Raw genomic sequence first — 18,472 nt, forward strand, 5'->3', positions numbered from 1 at the left:
GATAGTTTACTGTAGATAGTTTTCAGGTGTTTTTAAAGTAGGCAACAACTGGGTAAACATAAGTGTGCCAACAGGCCCAAAAACAACAGAAGTCAAACAACCCAAGTTCAGAGTGCTACTGCAATACTCTTGAACCAAAAGCTGCACCAGCAAAAAATTTAACATCCACATGTTAAAACTGAAAGAAAGTTTGACCAATCACTTCCATGCAAAGGTGGTAATGTCGTCCTCTCATGTGGCCAAAAAATGTACAAGTTCACAGCCTGCATATGTACATATATTTATGGCTTTACCCAAAAACAATGTGAATGTTATAAGGAAGTGTCCAAACTGCATAATGTTAACACTGTCCAGACACAGAAAAATTCCTCTCTGAAATAGATTGCAGCAGGGTCAAAAAGAAACGCTGACCGGTTTCACTAGTCCTTTCCCACTTTGCCAAAGATGTTACAGATTTGTAGCAGACATTCTTTGTACCTTTGCTTCAGCAAACTCATTTATAAGGTCTCGAAAGTTCAGCTGTCTTGCAAATTCATGCTCAATGGACAGAAGAGCCAGACTGTTCAGACGCTGCTCACTCATTGTTGAACGGAGATAGTTTTTTATCAAGGCTAACTTGCTGAATGCTCGCTCTCCTTCTGCAACTGAGAGTGAAAGGGTAGCAAAAATTCTAAGGGCAATACAAACCTCTCCAAAAATCCCTTCAAGCTGCAGCTCATAAATTGAATTAATATTATTATTAATATTAATAATTCCAAGGGACCCAGCTGAATGGCAAATGTTTCTGCATAGATTTTCCACAGGTGTTGTAGCTCTGTTAGTAGGGATTCAGTAAAGTCATCATGGTATGTGGAAATCAGCATTTCTGTTGAAGTTTTTAGTTCTTCTTCTGAAAGAGTCCTCAGATTCAAGATGAGAGCAAAGAGCTTGCAGACTTCTTCCATTGATCTAAATCTTTGATCCAGGTCTGAAATTATTACATCCATTGCTGGGAAGAACATATTGAATTTTTTTTCGACATCCAGATCTTTAACATTTTTATCAGCCTTCTTTTTATGAAGCTGGTGAGCATTCAGTAGCTCCTTGGGAATCTCCATGGAATCAGCAACAACTTTAGACTCCGAGAGTAGAGCTGGCCACTTATTCCGTAGAATCTTCATTTCTTCAGACAAAGCCCTGATGTTGGCTGCACCTATGTCAAAAGATACAGACCTTGACTGAAGGATTTTATTCCGTTCCTCAAAACTTTGCAGGACCTTGACCCAGAATGTAGCCAGAACAATTGCACGGAATGAGGAGAAATAATCTAGCAGCCCTTCTGCTTCAGAGTGTGCAGCACTTGTCAGTTTATTACTTTCCAGCACTCTTTCCAAAGCTTTCAGAATACTTGAAAGCTTTTGTGCAATTGGCCTTACTGCTTCAATCCTGGAACTCCATCTGGTGTCACTTAGGCCATGTAAAGAACCACCAACTTCATCTAACAAAGAGCTCCATCTCTCAGGACTGCTGCTGAATAGAACATATAGCCTATTTACACTCCCAAAGAAGCTCTTCATTTCAGGGGAACTTGAAGCTGCATGTACACCAACCAGATTTAATGAGTGTGCTGCACATGGACTAAATAAGGCTGCTGGATACTTTTGTTGGATTCTGGATCTTACACCTTTAATTTTTCCTGACATGTTGGCTTCGTTGTCATACCCTTGACCTCTACAGTCTTTCACATCAATGCCATGTTCACGCAATCTTGATAGCAACATTTCAGCAATTTCTTCACCTGTCTTCTCAAAGAAATCATAGAATTCCAGGAACCTTTCTTGAATGCCCAATTTTCTTTCCACAAGATCTCTATGCACGTATCGCAGAATAATAACATTCTGTTCCATATGTGATATATCTGGTGTTGCATCACAAATCACTGAGAAATAAATTGATTGTTGCATTTCAGAAAGAATGACATTCAAAACACGTCTTCCACATACATCAATAAATTCATTTTGTGTGGCCGATGACAGATAATGTACAGGTAGACGCTTTCCTTTTTCCTGGCTTTCTTTCACTTTTTCCAAGTGCTCCCTAAGTACACTATCATATTTGGCAACAAGTTCAAGAATTCCAAGGAAATTACCATTTTGAATGTCTCCAAATCTTTGAGAACATTCTCTAAAAGCCAGATTCCGTGAGGCCAAAAATAAGGTAACATGAAGAAGCCTTTCCAACAGAGCTGCAAACTTTTCTGCTTCTCTTGCCAAACTTCTTTGCATCTCAAAGTCCACACCTTGTCCACCTATGGACCTCTGTAAAGTTCGCCAACTTAAGTAGTGCTTTCGGTATTGAGTAGAACGTTCATGCTCTGGCAATCTTGTATAAAGTCGATGCCATGTGTTTTTGGAAGGGTCAAAGCCTTCTCTCCTACATAGTATACTTCCATCCTTCCTATGGTAATAATTTGAAGAAAAAGCTCTGCAAGTGATGCAGTATAAAACATGTTTGGAATCACTCCAACGAAGCCAGTCTCTCAAAATCTTCTCACGTCCATTTGAGGATTTTGCATATAAAAGATACTCTGTAAATGAACGTCCATTGCTGTCCAAATTCATACGACATGCCATTTTTTTCAGCTCCTCTTCAGTCATCAATCCAGAAAGCACAATTTGCTCTCTTTCTTTGTCTTGAAGATTTTCTGGCCACAGTGCCGGATCTTTCCAATCTACTTCACATAAATCCATAGGAATAGGACCTGTAGAACTTGAGGCAAAAGTGGAGCTGCATGAAGTTTCTAAATCACTCAAAATTTCAAAGGGATATGCAATGGAGGCGGTATCTTATATACTTGCAGCAGACTGGGTGCATGAGGACACACTTTCCTCAGGTAAAACACTCTCAGTGGAGCAGTTTAGAATTTTAAAGGCAGCCATACCCTTTTCTTGCAAATCTTCAGATATAGTGAGCAGCTCACAGTGTTGAGAATGGCCCTCAACTGTGTCTGACCTAACGTCCATATCTCGTTCTGAGGATGCTTCCTGTTCAACATTATGTTCCTGGGTAGTTTCTGGCTTCTTAAAATAGTGAAATATTAGATTTTTCTTCTTTATTTTTTCTCGTTCTTCCTCTCGCTCTTTCCTCTCCTTGCGCTTCAGAAATCCAGACTTGTGTGGATACATTTTTGGATTGACCTGAAGCAGGGAGATATGATTCTTGTTCGACATAAACGCAGCCAGAATCCCAAATTTTGGTCATATATAAGTAAGAATGCCCAAGGGTGCTTATCACTCACTCCACTCCAAAAAAACGAAATTAAATGCTATGAGCTTTTTTACCACTGCTCTTAAAGTGGTAGATATTGTTTCAAGAATGGCACCCAGTGTCTTAAGATACTATCAGCTCAAAAACACTCACGGTCATTCAAAATCAAAAGCATACACATCCACTACTTAATGAACCTGTAATCTATTTTTCCGGAAATTATTTCTTACTGTGGTTTTCTGCCTCCTTGTAACGTCCTCTGCGAGCTCCCAAAGCTCTCCTATCCACTTTTGCTGTAAGAGGAAGACAGGACTTTAAATTAAGAATACATACTTGAATAGAACTAGAGTTTAGTGTCACTTTAACTTTGTGACAACACTCTATGGGCTTGTTCACACCAGCAGCAGCTCCTTCGAAAATAGATCATTACTCAGATTACTTTTCTGAGGCAAGTCACAGAAATTTTTAATTTTAATCCCCTAAATACCACACCACTAGGGTTGCCACTTTTTCTTCAAGCCAAACCCAAACACTTTAGTGGCGCACAGAAAATTGTTTTATTATACACTATATAGGATAATAGACCTGGGACACCTTTGGGTAGAATAGTAATGTGGCACACATAGTGCCCCCTCAACCTCCACCACTATGCCTTGCCGCAACCGGGTGCACTGCAGGATGGTTGAACAGCATTCAAATTTAATTGAATGGAGAGTGTTTTGCCAGTGGTTGTGCTTGTTAGACGCAAAACGAGGTATAATTCCTGCCATGGCTGCTACATGTGTAGACGCTGGCCACTGCTTCTGCATCTAAAGGGGGAGGGGTTAGAGGGCATTATAAAGCATGGTTTAACAATGTGGTTTTACCGCCTCCCCCAAGCCACTAGTATGAACAAGATGTAATACTGCTGTAGTGCAATGATGCATCCTTTGTAAGTAAAGTAAACCATTTAATTTCCTATAAATCAGCAAATATATTTAAAGCAGTATTAAACCCAAAAACAAACCTTTATTATATTGCAGCTTACCAATTCTTAAATGTGGTATCTGCATTAGTTTTCTTTTTAAGCCTCTTTCCTTTATTTTCATATGGTGATCTAGCTAGTAAGTCTTTTGTCTTTCAAAAGAACAAGCTCTGATGCAGACATATCAGTTTACAGAGATGACAAACCATTTACCACTGAGAGGGTGCTTATAATGATCAGCTTTTGATGAGCTTTTATTTATTTATGTAAAACCTTCACAGATCCCAGGAGGCTACAGAAGCTGGGACAAACAGTGGTCTGCTACTGGCACTCCTATGGAATGCTGTGTAGCACAATTTGAGGCACAGGAAAAGGTTTTTCCAGCTTCTGGGCTTAGTGTTAGATCCTCGCTTCCACAGAAAGCAGGCGATTCCAGCACTAAATCCAAATGGGAACACAAAGGAAATGCTGAGGCAAAGTTAGCTGTTTTTAAATGGCACTGGGGTGGCTCTGGAATAAATTGCTGACAGTGCTAGCCCTACCCCATTTTAAAACAGTGGTGGTGGGAACTCAGGCCTCATACACTAGCCAGTGACAGAATGGGTTAGCAGCAGGCGCATGCATGTGTGCCCCCAAACTCAGAACAGGATGGATGACGTACATGTGATCCAGCTTGCAAGTGTGTGTCACCCTGCCGCAGTAAATGTACTGCGGTTAAAGGGAAAGGGTTGGGGGTGGGGGTCACACGACTGGTCTGATCACGTCTGCCTGTCTATTTTTCAGTCCACTTCTTGTACTAGAAAATAAAAACAAGGTGCAGGACCTTCATAGTGTAGCATTTGATTCATGTAATGGTTTTATTAAAAGTTAATGACGATGCTTGTATTAGGGCTGAGGATGCTTGGGGGCAGGATGTTGTAATTTTTTCAAGAAGCTATGGACTGAACCCTGTTTACCACTGTCACCAGCCATGATCTAACTGAAAGAAGAATATAGACCCAGCTATGACATCACTAGGTCTAAAATAAGGTATGCATTGTAAACAGAGCATGTACTAAGTAATAGGAAAACTATTTTTGTAACAAAAAATGCAATTCCCAATTTATCCTCATCTGACAGCAGTCTCAAGGGATCAAAGGTGTGAATGGCTTTGAATACCTTCATTCCCATTGATTATATAGGAATGAGTTTGAAGGTAAACAGAGCCATTCACATGATTGTAGAAAGCTGAAGTGAGGACAATGTTGACCGACCACTTTACTTCAGAGAACAGAACTATGAATGGATTTGCTAACAAACACAAAGCCTTTCATAAATGCAAAAAAAATTAAAACAATTTAGCACATCACACTGTTCACTTAAGGCCCCTTTCACATGTTCACATGGGGCAGATCAGTAATGATCCGCCCCGTGATGATCCGCTCGCTCAGCGGGGATCGCTCCGTTGTCCCCGCTGAGCCGGCGGCGGACAGGGCGGTCTCCGCACACAGTGCAGGGACCGCTCTGTCAGCTCTCCGCTCTCCTCTATGGGGATCGGATGAGCACGGACCATCTGTCCGTGTTCATCCGATCTGCTCTGCAGACGGATAGAAAAATAGGATTTTCCTCCGTCTGCAGAATCGGACCATAGCCGAGGCGGACAATAGCGGGTGTCTGCGGATGTTCATCCCCAGACACCCGCTATCCCATAGGGATGCATGTATGCCCGTATTTCATCCGCAAATGGATGGATGAAATAAGGACATACTGTCCGCATGTGTGAAAGGGGCCTTATTCTTAAACAAACTTTATTATGATGTCACTGAGTTCTTTTAGCCACAGCAGTAGACTGCTTAACACTGCAGTGCACTGAAAAAAAGTAGTGGGTGCATTACTTTTTGCAGCTCACTTCACCACAACATGATGGTATGAACTAGCCTGCTAGAAGACAAGGCATTTTGCGGTGGGACAGCAGTGGGACTGTGCTGGAATAGATACCCAACACAGTTCTACCGAACCTGGTGTGATGAACAAATTATTGCATTTTTCCGTATTCTATTATTTAATCTAATTTAAAAATAAAGAAACAAAATCCAAGTAGCAACTTTTAAAATTGAAAGGGACATCAACACAAGCATGTACCCAGCGTTTTATATTTTCTGACCCTTTTTTTCTCTAATGACTAAATTCTTATCATCATAGCTAGGTGATCAGACATAATAAACAACCCATTGCTTCTCCCTAGCCTGTGCAACTACCACTGGGACTGCCATGCATGATCTGCCATATGTTATATCATAGATTATAACCAAGTCATATTCAGTATACAGAGAATAGTGAAATGTAATGTTAGTTCAACATCTTTAAAGTACAAAATTGCTTAAGATTTTTAAAATACAGGATTCTAATCACTATGAGTATGACACAAAAGCAGGTCAGTCCAGTTTTGTGTCATCTTTTAGGCCTCATGAATACACACCTCACCTTGTCCACAACTTCAAGATCTCCTCTCGATCGCTCGGCCCCTGCTCTCTCTGCTTCTTGTTAGTCACGCGTAGAGAGAGAGAGGATTGGGCATATCACTCCGCAACATAACCTTTCTATGCTAATGCTGGCCGGGACTAGTACGGTGTGCGAAGCGGGTGCAGAAGATGTATTCTTCAGCGCCCAAAATAGAAGAAAGAGTCCCCCCCACTGCAGCCGCATACACAGCGTAGAGCACATAAAAAAAAAAACTGTACCGAACAGGGGGGATGGGGTTGGTGGATGTTATCTGCTGATAGCGTTATTTATGGCGATCACTGATCAGTGGAGGAGGAATTTTTTTTTATTTTTTTATTTTTACATACATAGAATGTTTTGCAGTTCAGGTTGCCCGGGCCCCCCTGCTGGTCAGGCCCGGTACAGCAGGGCCAGATGTACTGGCTTATCAGCGGCCCTGGCTACACATGCTTAGCCAGTCCATCACATTTACCCTCAGTTTCTTTAGCAAGGCAGTGGTCGTCTTGGAGGCATGTCGGGTCGTTATCATGTTGGAATACTGCCCTGCGGCCCAGTCTCTGAAGGGAGGGGATCATGCGCTGCTTCAGTATGTCACAGTACATATTGGCATTCATGGTTCCCTGAATGAACTGTAGTTCTCCAGTGCAGCCCCAGACCATGACACTCCCACCACCATGCTTGACTGTACGCAAGACACACTTGTCTTTGTAATCCTCACCTGCTTGACGCCACACATGCTTGATACCACCGAACCAAAAAGTTTATCTTGGTCTGGTCAGACCACAGGACATGGTTCCAGTAATCTATGTCTTTAGTCTGCTTGTCTTCAGCAAACTATTTTCAGGCTTTCTTGTGCATCATCTTTAGAAGAGGCAGCCATGCACATCAGTTTGCATGGAGGGACAGCCATGCACACCAGTTTGATGCAGTGTGCAGGGTATGGTCTCAGCACTGATAGGCTGACCCTTCACCCCTTCAATCTCTGCAGCAATGCTGGCAACACTCATACATCTATTCCCCAAAGACAACCTCTGGATATGACACTGAGCACGTGAACTCAACTTCTTTGGCCAACCATGATGAGGCCTGTTCTTAGTGAAACATGTCCTGTTAAACCGCTGTATGGTCTTGGCCACCATAGGCATGCGCAGCCTATTGTTGCATTAGGGTGTGCACCTCAAACCAAAGCTCAAACACACGTGCGTCTATATAGTGTGTGTGTGTTTGTGTGTGTGTATATATCGGTACTCACCTCTCCACCGGCTTCTGGGTCTTCGGGGAGTTCGGTCAGAGATTCGGTGATGTCACGGACATCAACGTCACTGGACTCCCTTCCCCAAGTGCCTCCATCTGCTAACAAAGGGAAGAGGGGAGGAGTCCAGTGACGTTGAAGTTCTGATTGAACGTAATGCGTATGGGGTAGAGCTAAGCATGATGTCACCCGCTTCTGCTCTAAGGAACTAACATGATTGTCGGCTTTACATGCTGTGTTGTTATCATCTTTATGTGAGTAGTTTCTGTTTGAACACAAACATTTTTATCTTATACTTTAGAGGTGAGCACTTAGATCTTTTCTTTCTACCCATGACCTGGGGTCCTTGCTGTGATCTAAGGAGACATGAGAGAAGTTTATGGTCCGTGTTAACCCTTTTGATACCCGCTTGCATGACCACCTGTTTGCACAGGAGTCCATGCCATAAGGTGAGAGTGATTAGTTAGACTGGAGGTGGAGGGATTGTCATGCTACTGTGGACAAAAAAAATTACTTACGTCAGTGCTACAGTTTGAATTTAAAACTTATTTGTGTGAACTGTGAAGTTAAGTCATGGATTGTGGAAACTAACTAGTGTCAGGTGATTGTATATAGTGTATACGACATTTACCACTGACTAATGCAGAGTTGCAATGCAAGGAGATCAGCTAAAAGTAGTTGGATCTATATGTGCATTATAATTAATCAAAATTAGTTGATAAATCGATTTAAAAAAATCGATTAATCGAACACAAAAATTTTAATGAGTAACAGCCCTAATAAAAATATATATATATATATATATATATATATATATATTTATTTTTATACACAAAAAAATATATATATATAAGTTCAGGTTAAAGGAACAGTTGTGCTTGGCAGCATCTGCCGACTGAGTAATTCAACCCAAGAAAGCATGAACGTACAATTAGCATCCACATTTACCAAAGAATAACTTATACCGCATACACAGGATCAAACAATCCGCCCGTGTGTGGGCTCCGGCTGACTTTTTTTTTCACAAAAGTCCGGCGGACTTAGTTTTGACTCAAAAATTGGCCGCCGGACTCGCAGGCGATCGGCCGTGTGTTTGATAGTCCGCCGGACTTTTGAAATGAACGGACTTTCCCGCACACGGAGAAAAGTCCATTCATTTTGAACACGGCCTAAGGTAGCCGGGACTAGCGAAGGAAGTCAATGTCGGTCGCTGGCCCCGTCAACTGGTATGGACTTAAAGGGGAAGCCCTACTCCGAAAAAACAACGTGGGGGTCCCCCAAGGTCCATATAAGACCCATATCTGGGCACACAGCCCGGCCGGTCAGGAAAGGGGGTGGGGACGAGCGAGCGCCCCACCTCCTGAGCCGTACGAGTCTGCGTGCCCTTAACATGGGGGGGTGCTTTGGGGAATGGGGGGCCATGCGGCTCCCCACCCCAAAGCACCTTGTCCCCATGTTGATGAGGACAAGGGCCTCTTCCCTACAACCCTGGCCATTGGTTGTTGGGGTCTGCGGGCAGGGGGCTTATCGGAATCTGGGAGCCCCCTTTAATAAGGGGGCCCCAGATACTGGCCCCCACCCTATGTGAATGAGTATTGGGGTACCTTGCCCCTACCCATTCGCGTGTGAAAAAAGTGTAAAAATAATATAAAACAACACATGTTTTTAAAATGATTTATTGTACATCTTCTTCCGTCTTGGGGGATCTTCTGCTCTTTTGCTAGCTCTTTTACTAGTGGAGGAGCCCGGCTTTCTTCTTCATCGTGGGTCTTGTCCCCCCTCTTCGGTTCTTCTTGCCGAGCATCCGCTCCTTCTTCCAGCTCTTTTACTGGCATCTCTTCCTTGAGATGTTGACTCGACACTGTCTCTGGCCGTAATGACAGGGACGTGTTGCGCGGCGACTTATATAGGGACAATGGGCGGGGTCACCGGGTGATGTCCCCACCCATTATGATGTCACAGTCCCAGAGGATGCTGGAATTGTGACATCATAATGGGCGGGACATCACCCGGTGACCCCGCCCATTGTCCCTATATAAGTCGTTGCGCAACACGTCCCTGTCATTATGACCAGAGACAGCGTTGAGTCAACATCTCAAGGAAGAAGAAGAGAAGGTGGCGACAGCGATGACAGAAGACCGGGCCATCACCAGTAAAAGATCTGGAAAAAGGAGCAGAGGCCCATCAAGAAGAACCAAATAGGGAGAAAAGACCCCCGAAGAGGGGGACAAGACCCCCAAAGTCGGAAGAAGACCCCTAGGCGGCGACGAAGAAGAAAGCCGGGCTCCTCCTCTAGTAAAAGAGCTAGCAAAAGAGCAGAAGATAGCGGAGGAGTCCGGCGCGAAGACCCCCGAAGACGGAAGAAGACCACCGGAGCTGTGCAGCAAATTATTTAAAAAACATGTGTTGTGTTTTATTTTTACACTTTTTTTCTCAGGTGAATGGGTAGGGGTACATGGTACCCCAAAACTTATTCACATAGGGTGGGGGGCCGGGATCTGGGTTCCGATAAGCCCCCAGCCCGCAGAATCTGACAACCAATGGCCAGGGTTGTCGGGAAGAGGCCCTTGTCCTCATCAACATGGGAACAAGGTGCTATGGGGTGGGGGGCCGCATGGCTCCCCCTTCCCCAAAGCACCCCCCATGTTGAGGGCACAAGGCCTGGTACGGCTCAGGAGGGAAGGGGGGCGCTCGCTCGTTCCCACCCCCTCTACTGACCAGCCGGGCTGCGTGCTTAGATAAGGGTCTTATATGGACCTTGGGGGTGACCCCAACGCCGTGTTCGGCTTCCCCTTTAAGTCCATACCAGGTGACGGGGCCAGCGACGTGTCAATCTCACCGCCGTGTGTAGGTAAGTCCGTTCATTTTCAAAAGTACGGCGGACTCCCGCCATAGTCCGGCGGACTAGGTCTGGTAGTGTGTGGGCAGGTCTGCTCGTTCGGAAAGTCCGGCGGACCTCCGCTTCAAAGTTCGGCAGTTGGTCCGCCGGGCTAAGTCCACTGGACAGTCTGATCGTGTGTACGCGGCATTACTAATCCTCGAGACAGGGGGGGTCAATATTTATTCCCTGCAGGAGATGTGATAATATTTACACAGGATATATACTTATACCCTCTAATTAGGCCCTTGTAAGGCTATTACTACAATAGGATGCCATTAAGTTAGCACGGCTGTACTATGGGTAGGTTACCCATGACATTTCCTGGACTTCAGGTACAGAACATTGCATAGTGACTGGGAAACCAAAGAGCACGTTGGCTTATATTCATGTGATGAGAAGAACATCCCTGAACAGTGATACACACTTCTTACTGTTCAATACAACAAATGAAATAATTAAGAGGATAGATGAAAAGCACTAAACCCCCCTCTCTCCCTGCCTGCTGCAGAGCCACGCACACACTGCTAAAGTCTGTGCCTCAACTCCCCCCTTACCAGTGACATTTTCTGAGTCCCAGTGCATCCTCCTCACCTCAGGTTGTTGTGTTGTCAGCACTGCATGGCAGAAGCTGGGAGGCGGGGCACTCGGAGGCGGAGCAGGGAGGAAAAAGCTACCTCCTTCTCCTCTGCCTGGGACGGTCCTGGCAAATACTTTTCTCGGACAAAGGGCAGTGGTGGACTGGAAGCCCTGCGGTGGCAGTGGGCAGGTCTTGTTTAAAAACAGTGGGGTTAATCCAGCTCCAATGCTACCTCTATAGTTGTGGCTATAGTATCCCTGATAGCAGGCGGCGGAGTAAAATTAAGCTGTTAGGGATGCAGTAGCCGGAACTATAGAAGTAGCATCGGCCACTTGCCTGCTCATTCCGCGTTCAGTGTCTGCACTCACAGGAGTTATACAGCCAAATAAAAAACAGTCCCACTCGCATAGTTGCAACGTTCCCATTGTCCATCTGCAGAGGTGCCAAAATGGAGATCCTGCCAGCAAAAAAGCCCTGAGATGTGCCTGGGCTTTAGGGTGTGCCCAGGCACATCTGGCACACCAAGTGTACACGCCTATGTTGGCCACCGTGGTGCAGCTCAGTTTCAGGGTCTTGGCAATCTTCTTATAGCCTAGGCCATCTTTATGTAGAGCAACAATTATTTTTTTCAGATCCTCAGAGAGTTCTTTGCCATGAGGTGCCATGTGGAACTTCCAGTGACCAGTATGAGAGTGTGAGAGCGATAACACCAATTTTTTACACACCTGCTCCCCATTCACACCTGAGACCCTGTAACCCTAACGAGTCAGATAACACCGGGGAGGGAAAATGGCTAATTGGGCCCAATTTGGACATTTTCACTTAGGGGTGTACTCATTTTTGTTGCCAGCAGTTTAGACATTAATGGCTGTGTGTTGAGTTATTTTGAGGGTACATCAAATTTACACTGTTATACAAGCTGTATACTCACTACTTTACATTGTAGCAAAGTGAAATTTCTTCAGTGTTGTCACATGAAAAGATATAATAAAATATTTACAAAAATGTGAGGGGTGTACTCACTTTTGTGAGATACTGTATATATGCAATACATTGTATATATACAGTATGTTATATTGCATAAAATTACCTATGTTCCCTCTCAATTTACAAAAGTTTACATACTAAAACCCAGGTGTTGTAGTTCAATACTTTTTAGATTTTTCGTAAGAGCAAATATATTTTTATATTATTGTTTAAAGCATATATGTACACTAGATTATTTCTTGCGTATGTATGTACTCATATCCATTCCAATTTTTAATTCATTAACCCATGTAAAACTCAAAATAACATATTCCTGATTAGGGATGAGCTTCGTGTTCGAGTTGAACGTACGTTCGACTCGAACATTGGCTGTTCGTTCGGCGAAGTCCGAACATTTTGGTCCGTTCGTGCCAAATTCGTGTGGCGCTCACGGCCCACAATGCACTGCGATGGCGCAGTGCATTGCTGGCTCATGATTGGCCAAGCATGCACTGTGACCCCGCATGCTTGGCCAATCGCAGCGCCAGCAGCGAGGAGAGCCATGATTGGCCACAGGCAGGATGCCTGTGGCCAATCATAGCTCAGGCTGTGTAGTGCACGCCCCACACTATATAAGGCCGCCAGCGCGGCGGCCTTGTGTAGTGTGTTGGCGTCTGAAGCAGTGGGTGTTCTGTGTACCTTCAACACAGTACACACCGATCGTTTTCGGCCGATTTTCGATCTTGCTGTTGTGTAGTGGTTATTGTCTGCGTACCCTGACCGCAGTATACACCGCTATATTCACCTCACCTATATAGCTAGTGATCTATCTTTTATAATAGAGCTTGCAGTCAGTAGTGTTAGGAGATAGTGCGTGCTGTCTGCGTGCTCTGTACCCAGTACATACCGCTATATACACCTACATAGCTGTTCTCTATTTGAGCCCACTTGCCATCTGCAGGAGTTATTGGAAGTTGTGTGTGCCTCCAGCACAGCACAGTATACATCTGTATATACCCCTTTATCTCTGGTGTTCTATAATAAAGGCATCTGCAGGAGTTAGTGGGTGTTCTGTGCCTCTAGTACAATATACACTACCCAACTGCTTTTTTACCCAACTCCCTTCAGGCCATTACCATGTCTGGAAGGCCAGCAAGGAGAGGCAGACAGGCGCGAGCCGATAAAAGAGGGCAAGCAGGCTCTGTGTCTAGAGACAACAGTGCTGGTCGTGGATGCGGTGCATTGTCATCAGCACGTGGCCATGGGACACGCTTGTCCTTCTTTTCGGCAGCTGGACATGTTGAACCGCAACATGCCAACGACTTGGTAGAGTGGATGACCAAGCCCTCTTCATCTCCTCATCCTCTCTCACCCAGTCTCAGGGTACTAACAAAGCAGCTGCCAACGCATCGTCTTCCCTCCTCTCAATGTCATCATCAGTGACTCCTTCCCTAGACCCACCACGTCCTCCTGAGGAGTCTCCTGAACTCTTTGAGCACAGTGTTGGGTACATGCTCCAGGAGGATGCCCAGTGTTTTGTGGACTCTGATGATGACACTCAGCTAGAGGAAGGCAGTAGCGTGAGCGCAGAGAGAGGGGATGCTCAAGAAGGACAGCAATCTGGCAGTCATGTTCCACAAGCTGCAGCATACTGCCAGGTTTGCTACAGCGATGAAGAGGGAGGGGATGATGAGGGCACTGACTCCACGTGGGTGCCTGGAAGGAGAGAGGAGGAGGATTTTATACCTGAAGGGTTCCACATGTACTGCCACTTTAAGGCTGGCTCCACCCAGGAGTGATGCCAAGGGTCAAGGGGTATGGTAGCCATCTTGGACACATGTAAGAGCCTAATAAGATGTACTGTCCTGAGATGCATGTTGCAGTGTACACTGAGTACTGGAAATAAACTTCCATTGTTCCAGACCAGAGTCTTGTGTCTCTCACAACACAGAGGATATAACAGTGGCGACGAGGATGGGATTTACAAAGTGTCTATCAGTCTGAGAGAGAGACAAAGACATTGTGGATTGTTACCTGGATAAAAGCAATCACAGATCCCAGCAGGAAAATGTCATTGATCGGGACATTAAGTGAATTTGATGGAGAACAGACATCCTGGAGTTCCTGGGTGGAGAGACTGGAACAGTATTTCAGTGCAAATGCCATCCCAGGTGAAAGGCAAGTAGCAGTATTTCTGACAGTGGTCGGTGCTCAGACATATGACACTCTCAGGGATCTCCTTTTTCCTGTAAAACCAGCAACTAAGACATTGGCAGAGCTCCTGACACTGTTAGAGGGTCACTTCCAGCCTAAACCACTAGAGATTGCAGAAAGATTTCGTTTTTATCAGAGGCAGCAGCAGCCAGGTGAAGAAATTAAAGCTTATGTGCTCGCCCTTCGCAGACTAGCCTCTACCTGTTCTTTTGGGGAGTACCTACCTACTGCACTGAGAGATAAGTTTGTCATGGGACTGAATTGTGACTCTAGCCAAAAGAGACTGTTAACAGAGAAAGACCTTACCCTTGCAAAGGCAATTGAGATAGCTTCAATGATGGAAATGGCTGTGAAAGATACAGAGGAATTGAACTCTCAGGGCAGAAGGGAAGAGGTGAAACAGGAAGTTTTCAGAACAGCAGTCAAGCCCACAGTCACAAACTGGAAATACAGACCTCCACCAAGCCGGGAGTCAGCTTGCTACCGTTGTGGGAATACAGACCATGATCACAAAGTCTGCAGGTTTAAGGATCAGACCTGTCATAATTGTGGTAAAACAGGACATCTGAAACGAGTTTGCCGGAGCAAGAAGGTGCGAGATAAACAACCTCTGAACCCCAAGACAAAGACCTATATGGTGGGAAGATATACATCATCATCTGAGTCAGAGGATGAGGAAGTGCTCCACAGTTTAGACATACATCATATGCATTCAGCACCCTCTGCAATGACTGTAGAGGTAACCATTGAGGGAAAGAAACTAAAGATGGATGTAGACACAGGAGCAGCAGTTTCAGTTATCACTCAGAAACAATGGAGACAACTTCAGACCCGAACAACGGTCTGCCCAACGCCAATCAAACTGCAGACATACTCAAAGCAGATACTCCACCCACTGGGTTATGCAAAAGTGCAGGTATTGTACAAGGGTCAGACAAAGAGACTGCCATTATATATACTAGAGAATGGGGGACCCCCTCTCTTTGGGAGAGACTGGATTGCTCACTTTGGTATGCCAGACATCGCCATAAATCCCTAGAACACTGTGACAATTCCATTAGGAGATAATGAGGGATGGGTGGTGTCCCTGAAGCAGCGGTTCCCAAAGATCTTTGATGACCAGTTGGGGAAAATAAAGCATGACTGTGTGAGACTCAAGCTAAAACCCAACGCCCAGCCTAAATTCTTCAAAGCTCGCACAGTACCTTTCGCACTCCGAGCAGGAGTGGAAGCAGAACTAAGTCAGCTGGAGGAACAAGGTGTCATCTCAAAGGTAGAGCACAGCGAGTGGGCATCACCTGTTGTACCAGTGAAGAAAGCGAATGGGGACTTGCTCATTTGTGGCGATTTCCGCATGGCACTGAACTCCCAACTGGAAATAGACCAGTACCCTCTACCCAGAGTAGATGACATTTTTGCCTCTCTTGCAGGGGGTCAAAAGTTCACCAAGCTTGATCTCAAACAAGCATATTTACAGTTTGAGGTCCATCCTTCTTCCCGCAAGTTTCTGACCATCAACACCCACAAGGGACTGTATGAGTACAATCGGATGGTGTTTGGTGTAGCCTCTGCCCCAGCCATTTGGCAACGGAAGATGGATGAGATTTTGGCGGACATTCCTTTCACTCAGTGCCTGTTAGATGACATGCTCATCACGGGACGGACGGACCAGGAACACAAGCAAAACGTGGAGCTTGTGTTGGAAAGACTCCAAGAGCAGGGTCTGAAAGTGAACTTAGCAAAATGCCAATTCATGGTGCCGAAATTGGAGTTTTGTGGCCACCTTGTGGATGCAGACGGTATACACACCACAGAAGCCAAGGTTGATGCCTTAGTCAAAGCTCCTGCCCCAACCAATGTCCAGCAGCTGCGATCATACCTTGGCTTGCTGAATTATTACCACAAATTTCTGCCAGATCTGGCACACACCTTGTTTCCGTTGAACAAGCTTTTGGAGAAACACTCCAGATGGGACTGGTCGGCTGCATGCCAACGCGCTTTTGAAGTCTCTAAGCGGAAGCTGTTGGCGTCACGCATGCTTGTTCACTATGACCTCCAGAAGCCTCTGACCTTGGCTTGTGATGCCTCACCCTATGGTCTGGGGGCTGTACTGTCTCACATCTTACCTGATGGGTCAGAAAAACCAGTGGCATTTGCCTCCAGGTCTTTGACAAAAGCAGAAAGCAATTACTCACACATTGACAAAGAGGCTCTTGCGCTGATATGGGCAATTAAGAAGTTTCATCTTTACCTGTATGGTAGGGAATTCACCATACTGACAGACCATAAACCACTCCTTCAGATCTTTAGCCCTGACAAAGGCATCTCTCAGACTACTGCGGCCCGCCTCCAACGCTATGCCCTGTTCTTGGGAGCGTACAGTTATAAAATCCAGTATCGCAGTCATGATGCCAATGCTAATGCGGACGCAATGTCCCGACTGACAGGGAGGTCAATGGACTCCTCTCCACCAGTCAAGAGTTGTCGTTACACCAGCCTGTCCTTCTTGTCTTCTGGGGAGATAGCAGCCCATACAGCCAAGGATACCTTTCTGAAAACAATACTCTCCTGGGTACGGTCCGGTTGGCCTGCAACCGTCACACAGGATTATGAACCTTATTTCCGTAGGCGTATGGAATTAACTGTGGCTGGTAACTGTGTTTTATGGGGAGACCGAGTGATCATTCCACAGACCCTCCGGAGACACATTCTGGACTTGCTACATACTGGTCATCCCGGGGGCACACGTATGAAACAAAAGGCCCGAGGCTATGTGTGGTGGCCAAACTTAGACTCGGATATCACAACATATGTGAATGCTTGTGCTGGATGTGCACAAACTGCAAGAGACCCTCCTCGAGGGTGCGTCCAGCCCTGGACTTGGCCCACGGTTCCTTGGTTTCGACTACACTTGGACTTTGCAGGTCCGATCAGAGGACACACCTTCTTGATCATAGTGGACGCCCATTCAAAGTGGCCTGAGGTAATTCCTGTTACTCAGCCAACAACTAAGGCAACAGTTTCCATACTGTTACATCTCGCTGCTACATTTGGATACCCCTGAGAAATCGTCACAGACAATGGTGCACAATTCACCAGTCAGGAGTTTCAGCGTTTCTTGACTGCCCACAACATCAAGCACAAGTTGACCGCACCTTACCACCCAGCTACAAATGGTCAAGCAGAGCGGTTTGTGCAGACTTTTAAACGCTATTTCAAAGCTACAGTGGCTACAAGTAAACAGCAGTCCCTGTCACCCCAGCAGCTGGACTCCTTCCTTTCTGCTTACAGAAATACACCACATGCAACCACTGGGAAAACTCCAGCAGAACTCCTTCTGGGTCGGCAGCCATGGACTGTTTTGGACATGCTCCGCCAACAAACAGTCCAGGAACATGTACTGCAGTCCCAAGACAAGATGGTCAAACACCATGAGATCCCCCGATTCACAGCCCAACAAAAGGTATGGGCCCGATCTTATGGGGCTTCCAACACCCGTTGGCTTCCTGCTGTCATTGCAAAGACTTTGGGACCCAAGATGTATAGGGTCTGCCTGGAAGATGGTTCCATTTGCAGAAGGCATGCGGACCAACTGCGCCCTCATTTTCAACTGCATGAATCCCTGACGCCGGCTGAACCACCAGTGTTGCAAGGAACTGCTCCCAGCCGTTCAGGATGCATGGGAACTGATGATTGGGGGGACTCTGATCTTTTGAACTCAGCTCCAACAGAGCCCTCCAGCCCTGGTCCGGAGGTTGGTTCACCCACTGAGCTGGGGGATCCCTTCTTGGCACCGCCAGTGCCCATTCCAGTCGACCCTGTTTCCTCCGATCCCGAGTCGATGGGTGCCCGCCCTCAACGACACTGTCGCCCTCCTGACCGGTTTCAGCT

The sequence above is a fragment of the Lithobates pipiens genome, unplaced genomic scaffold (assembly GCF_037356315.1).
Source record: "Lithobates pipiens isolate NorthernLeopardFrog02 unplaced genomic scaffold, aLitPip1_a1.2 Scaffold_27, whole genome shotgun sequence".
Lineage (NCBI taxonomy): Eukaryota > Metazoa > Chordata > Amphibia > Anura > Ranidae > Lithobates > Lithobates pipiens.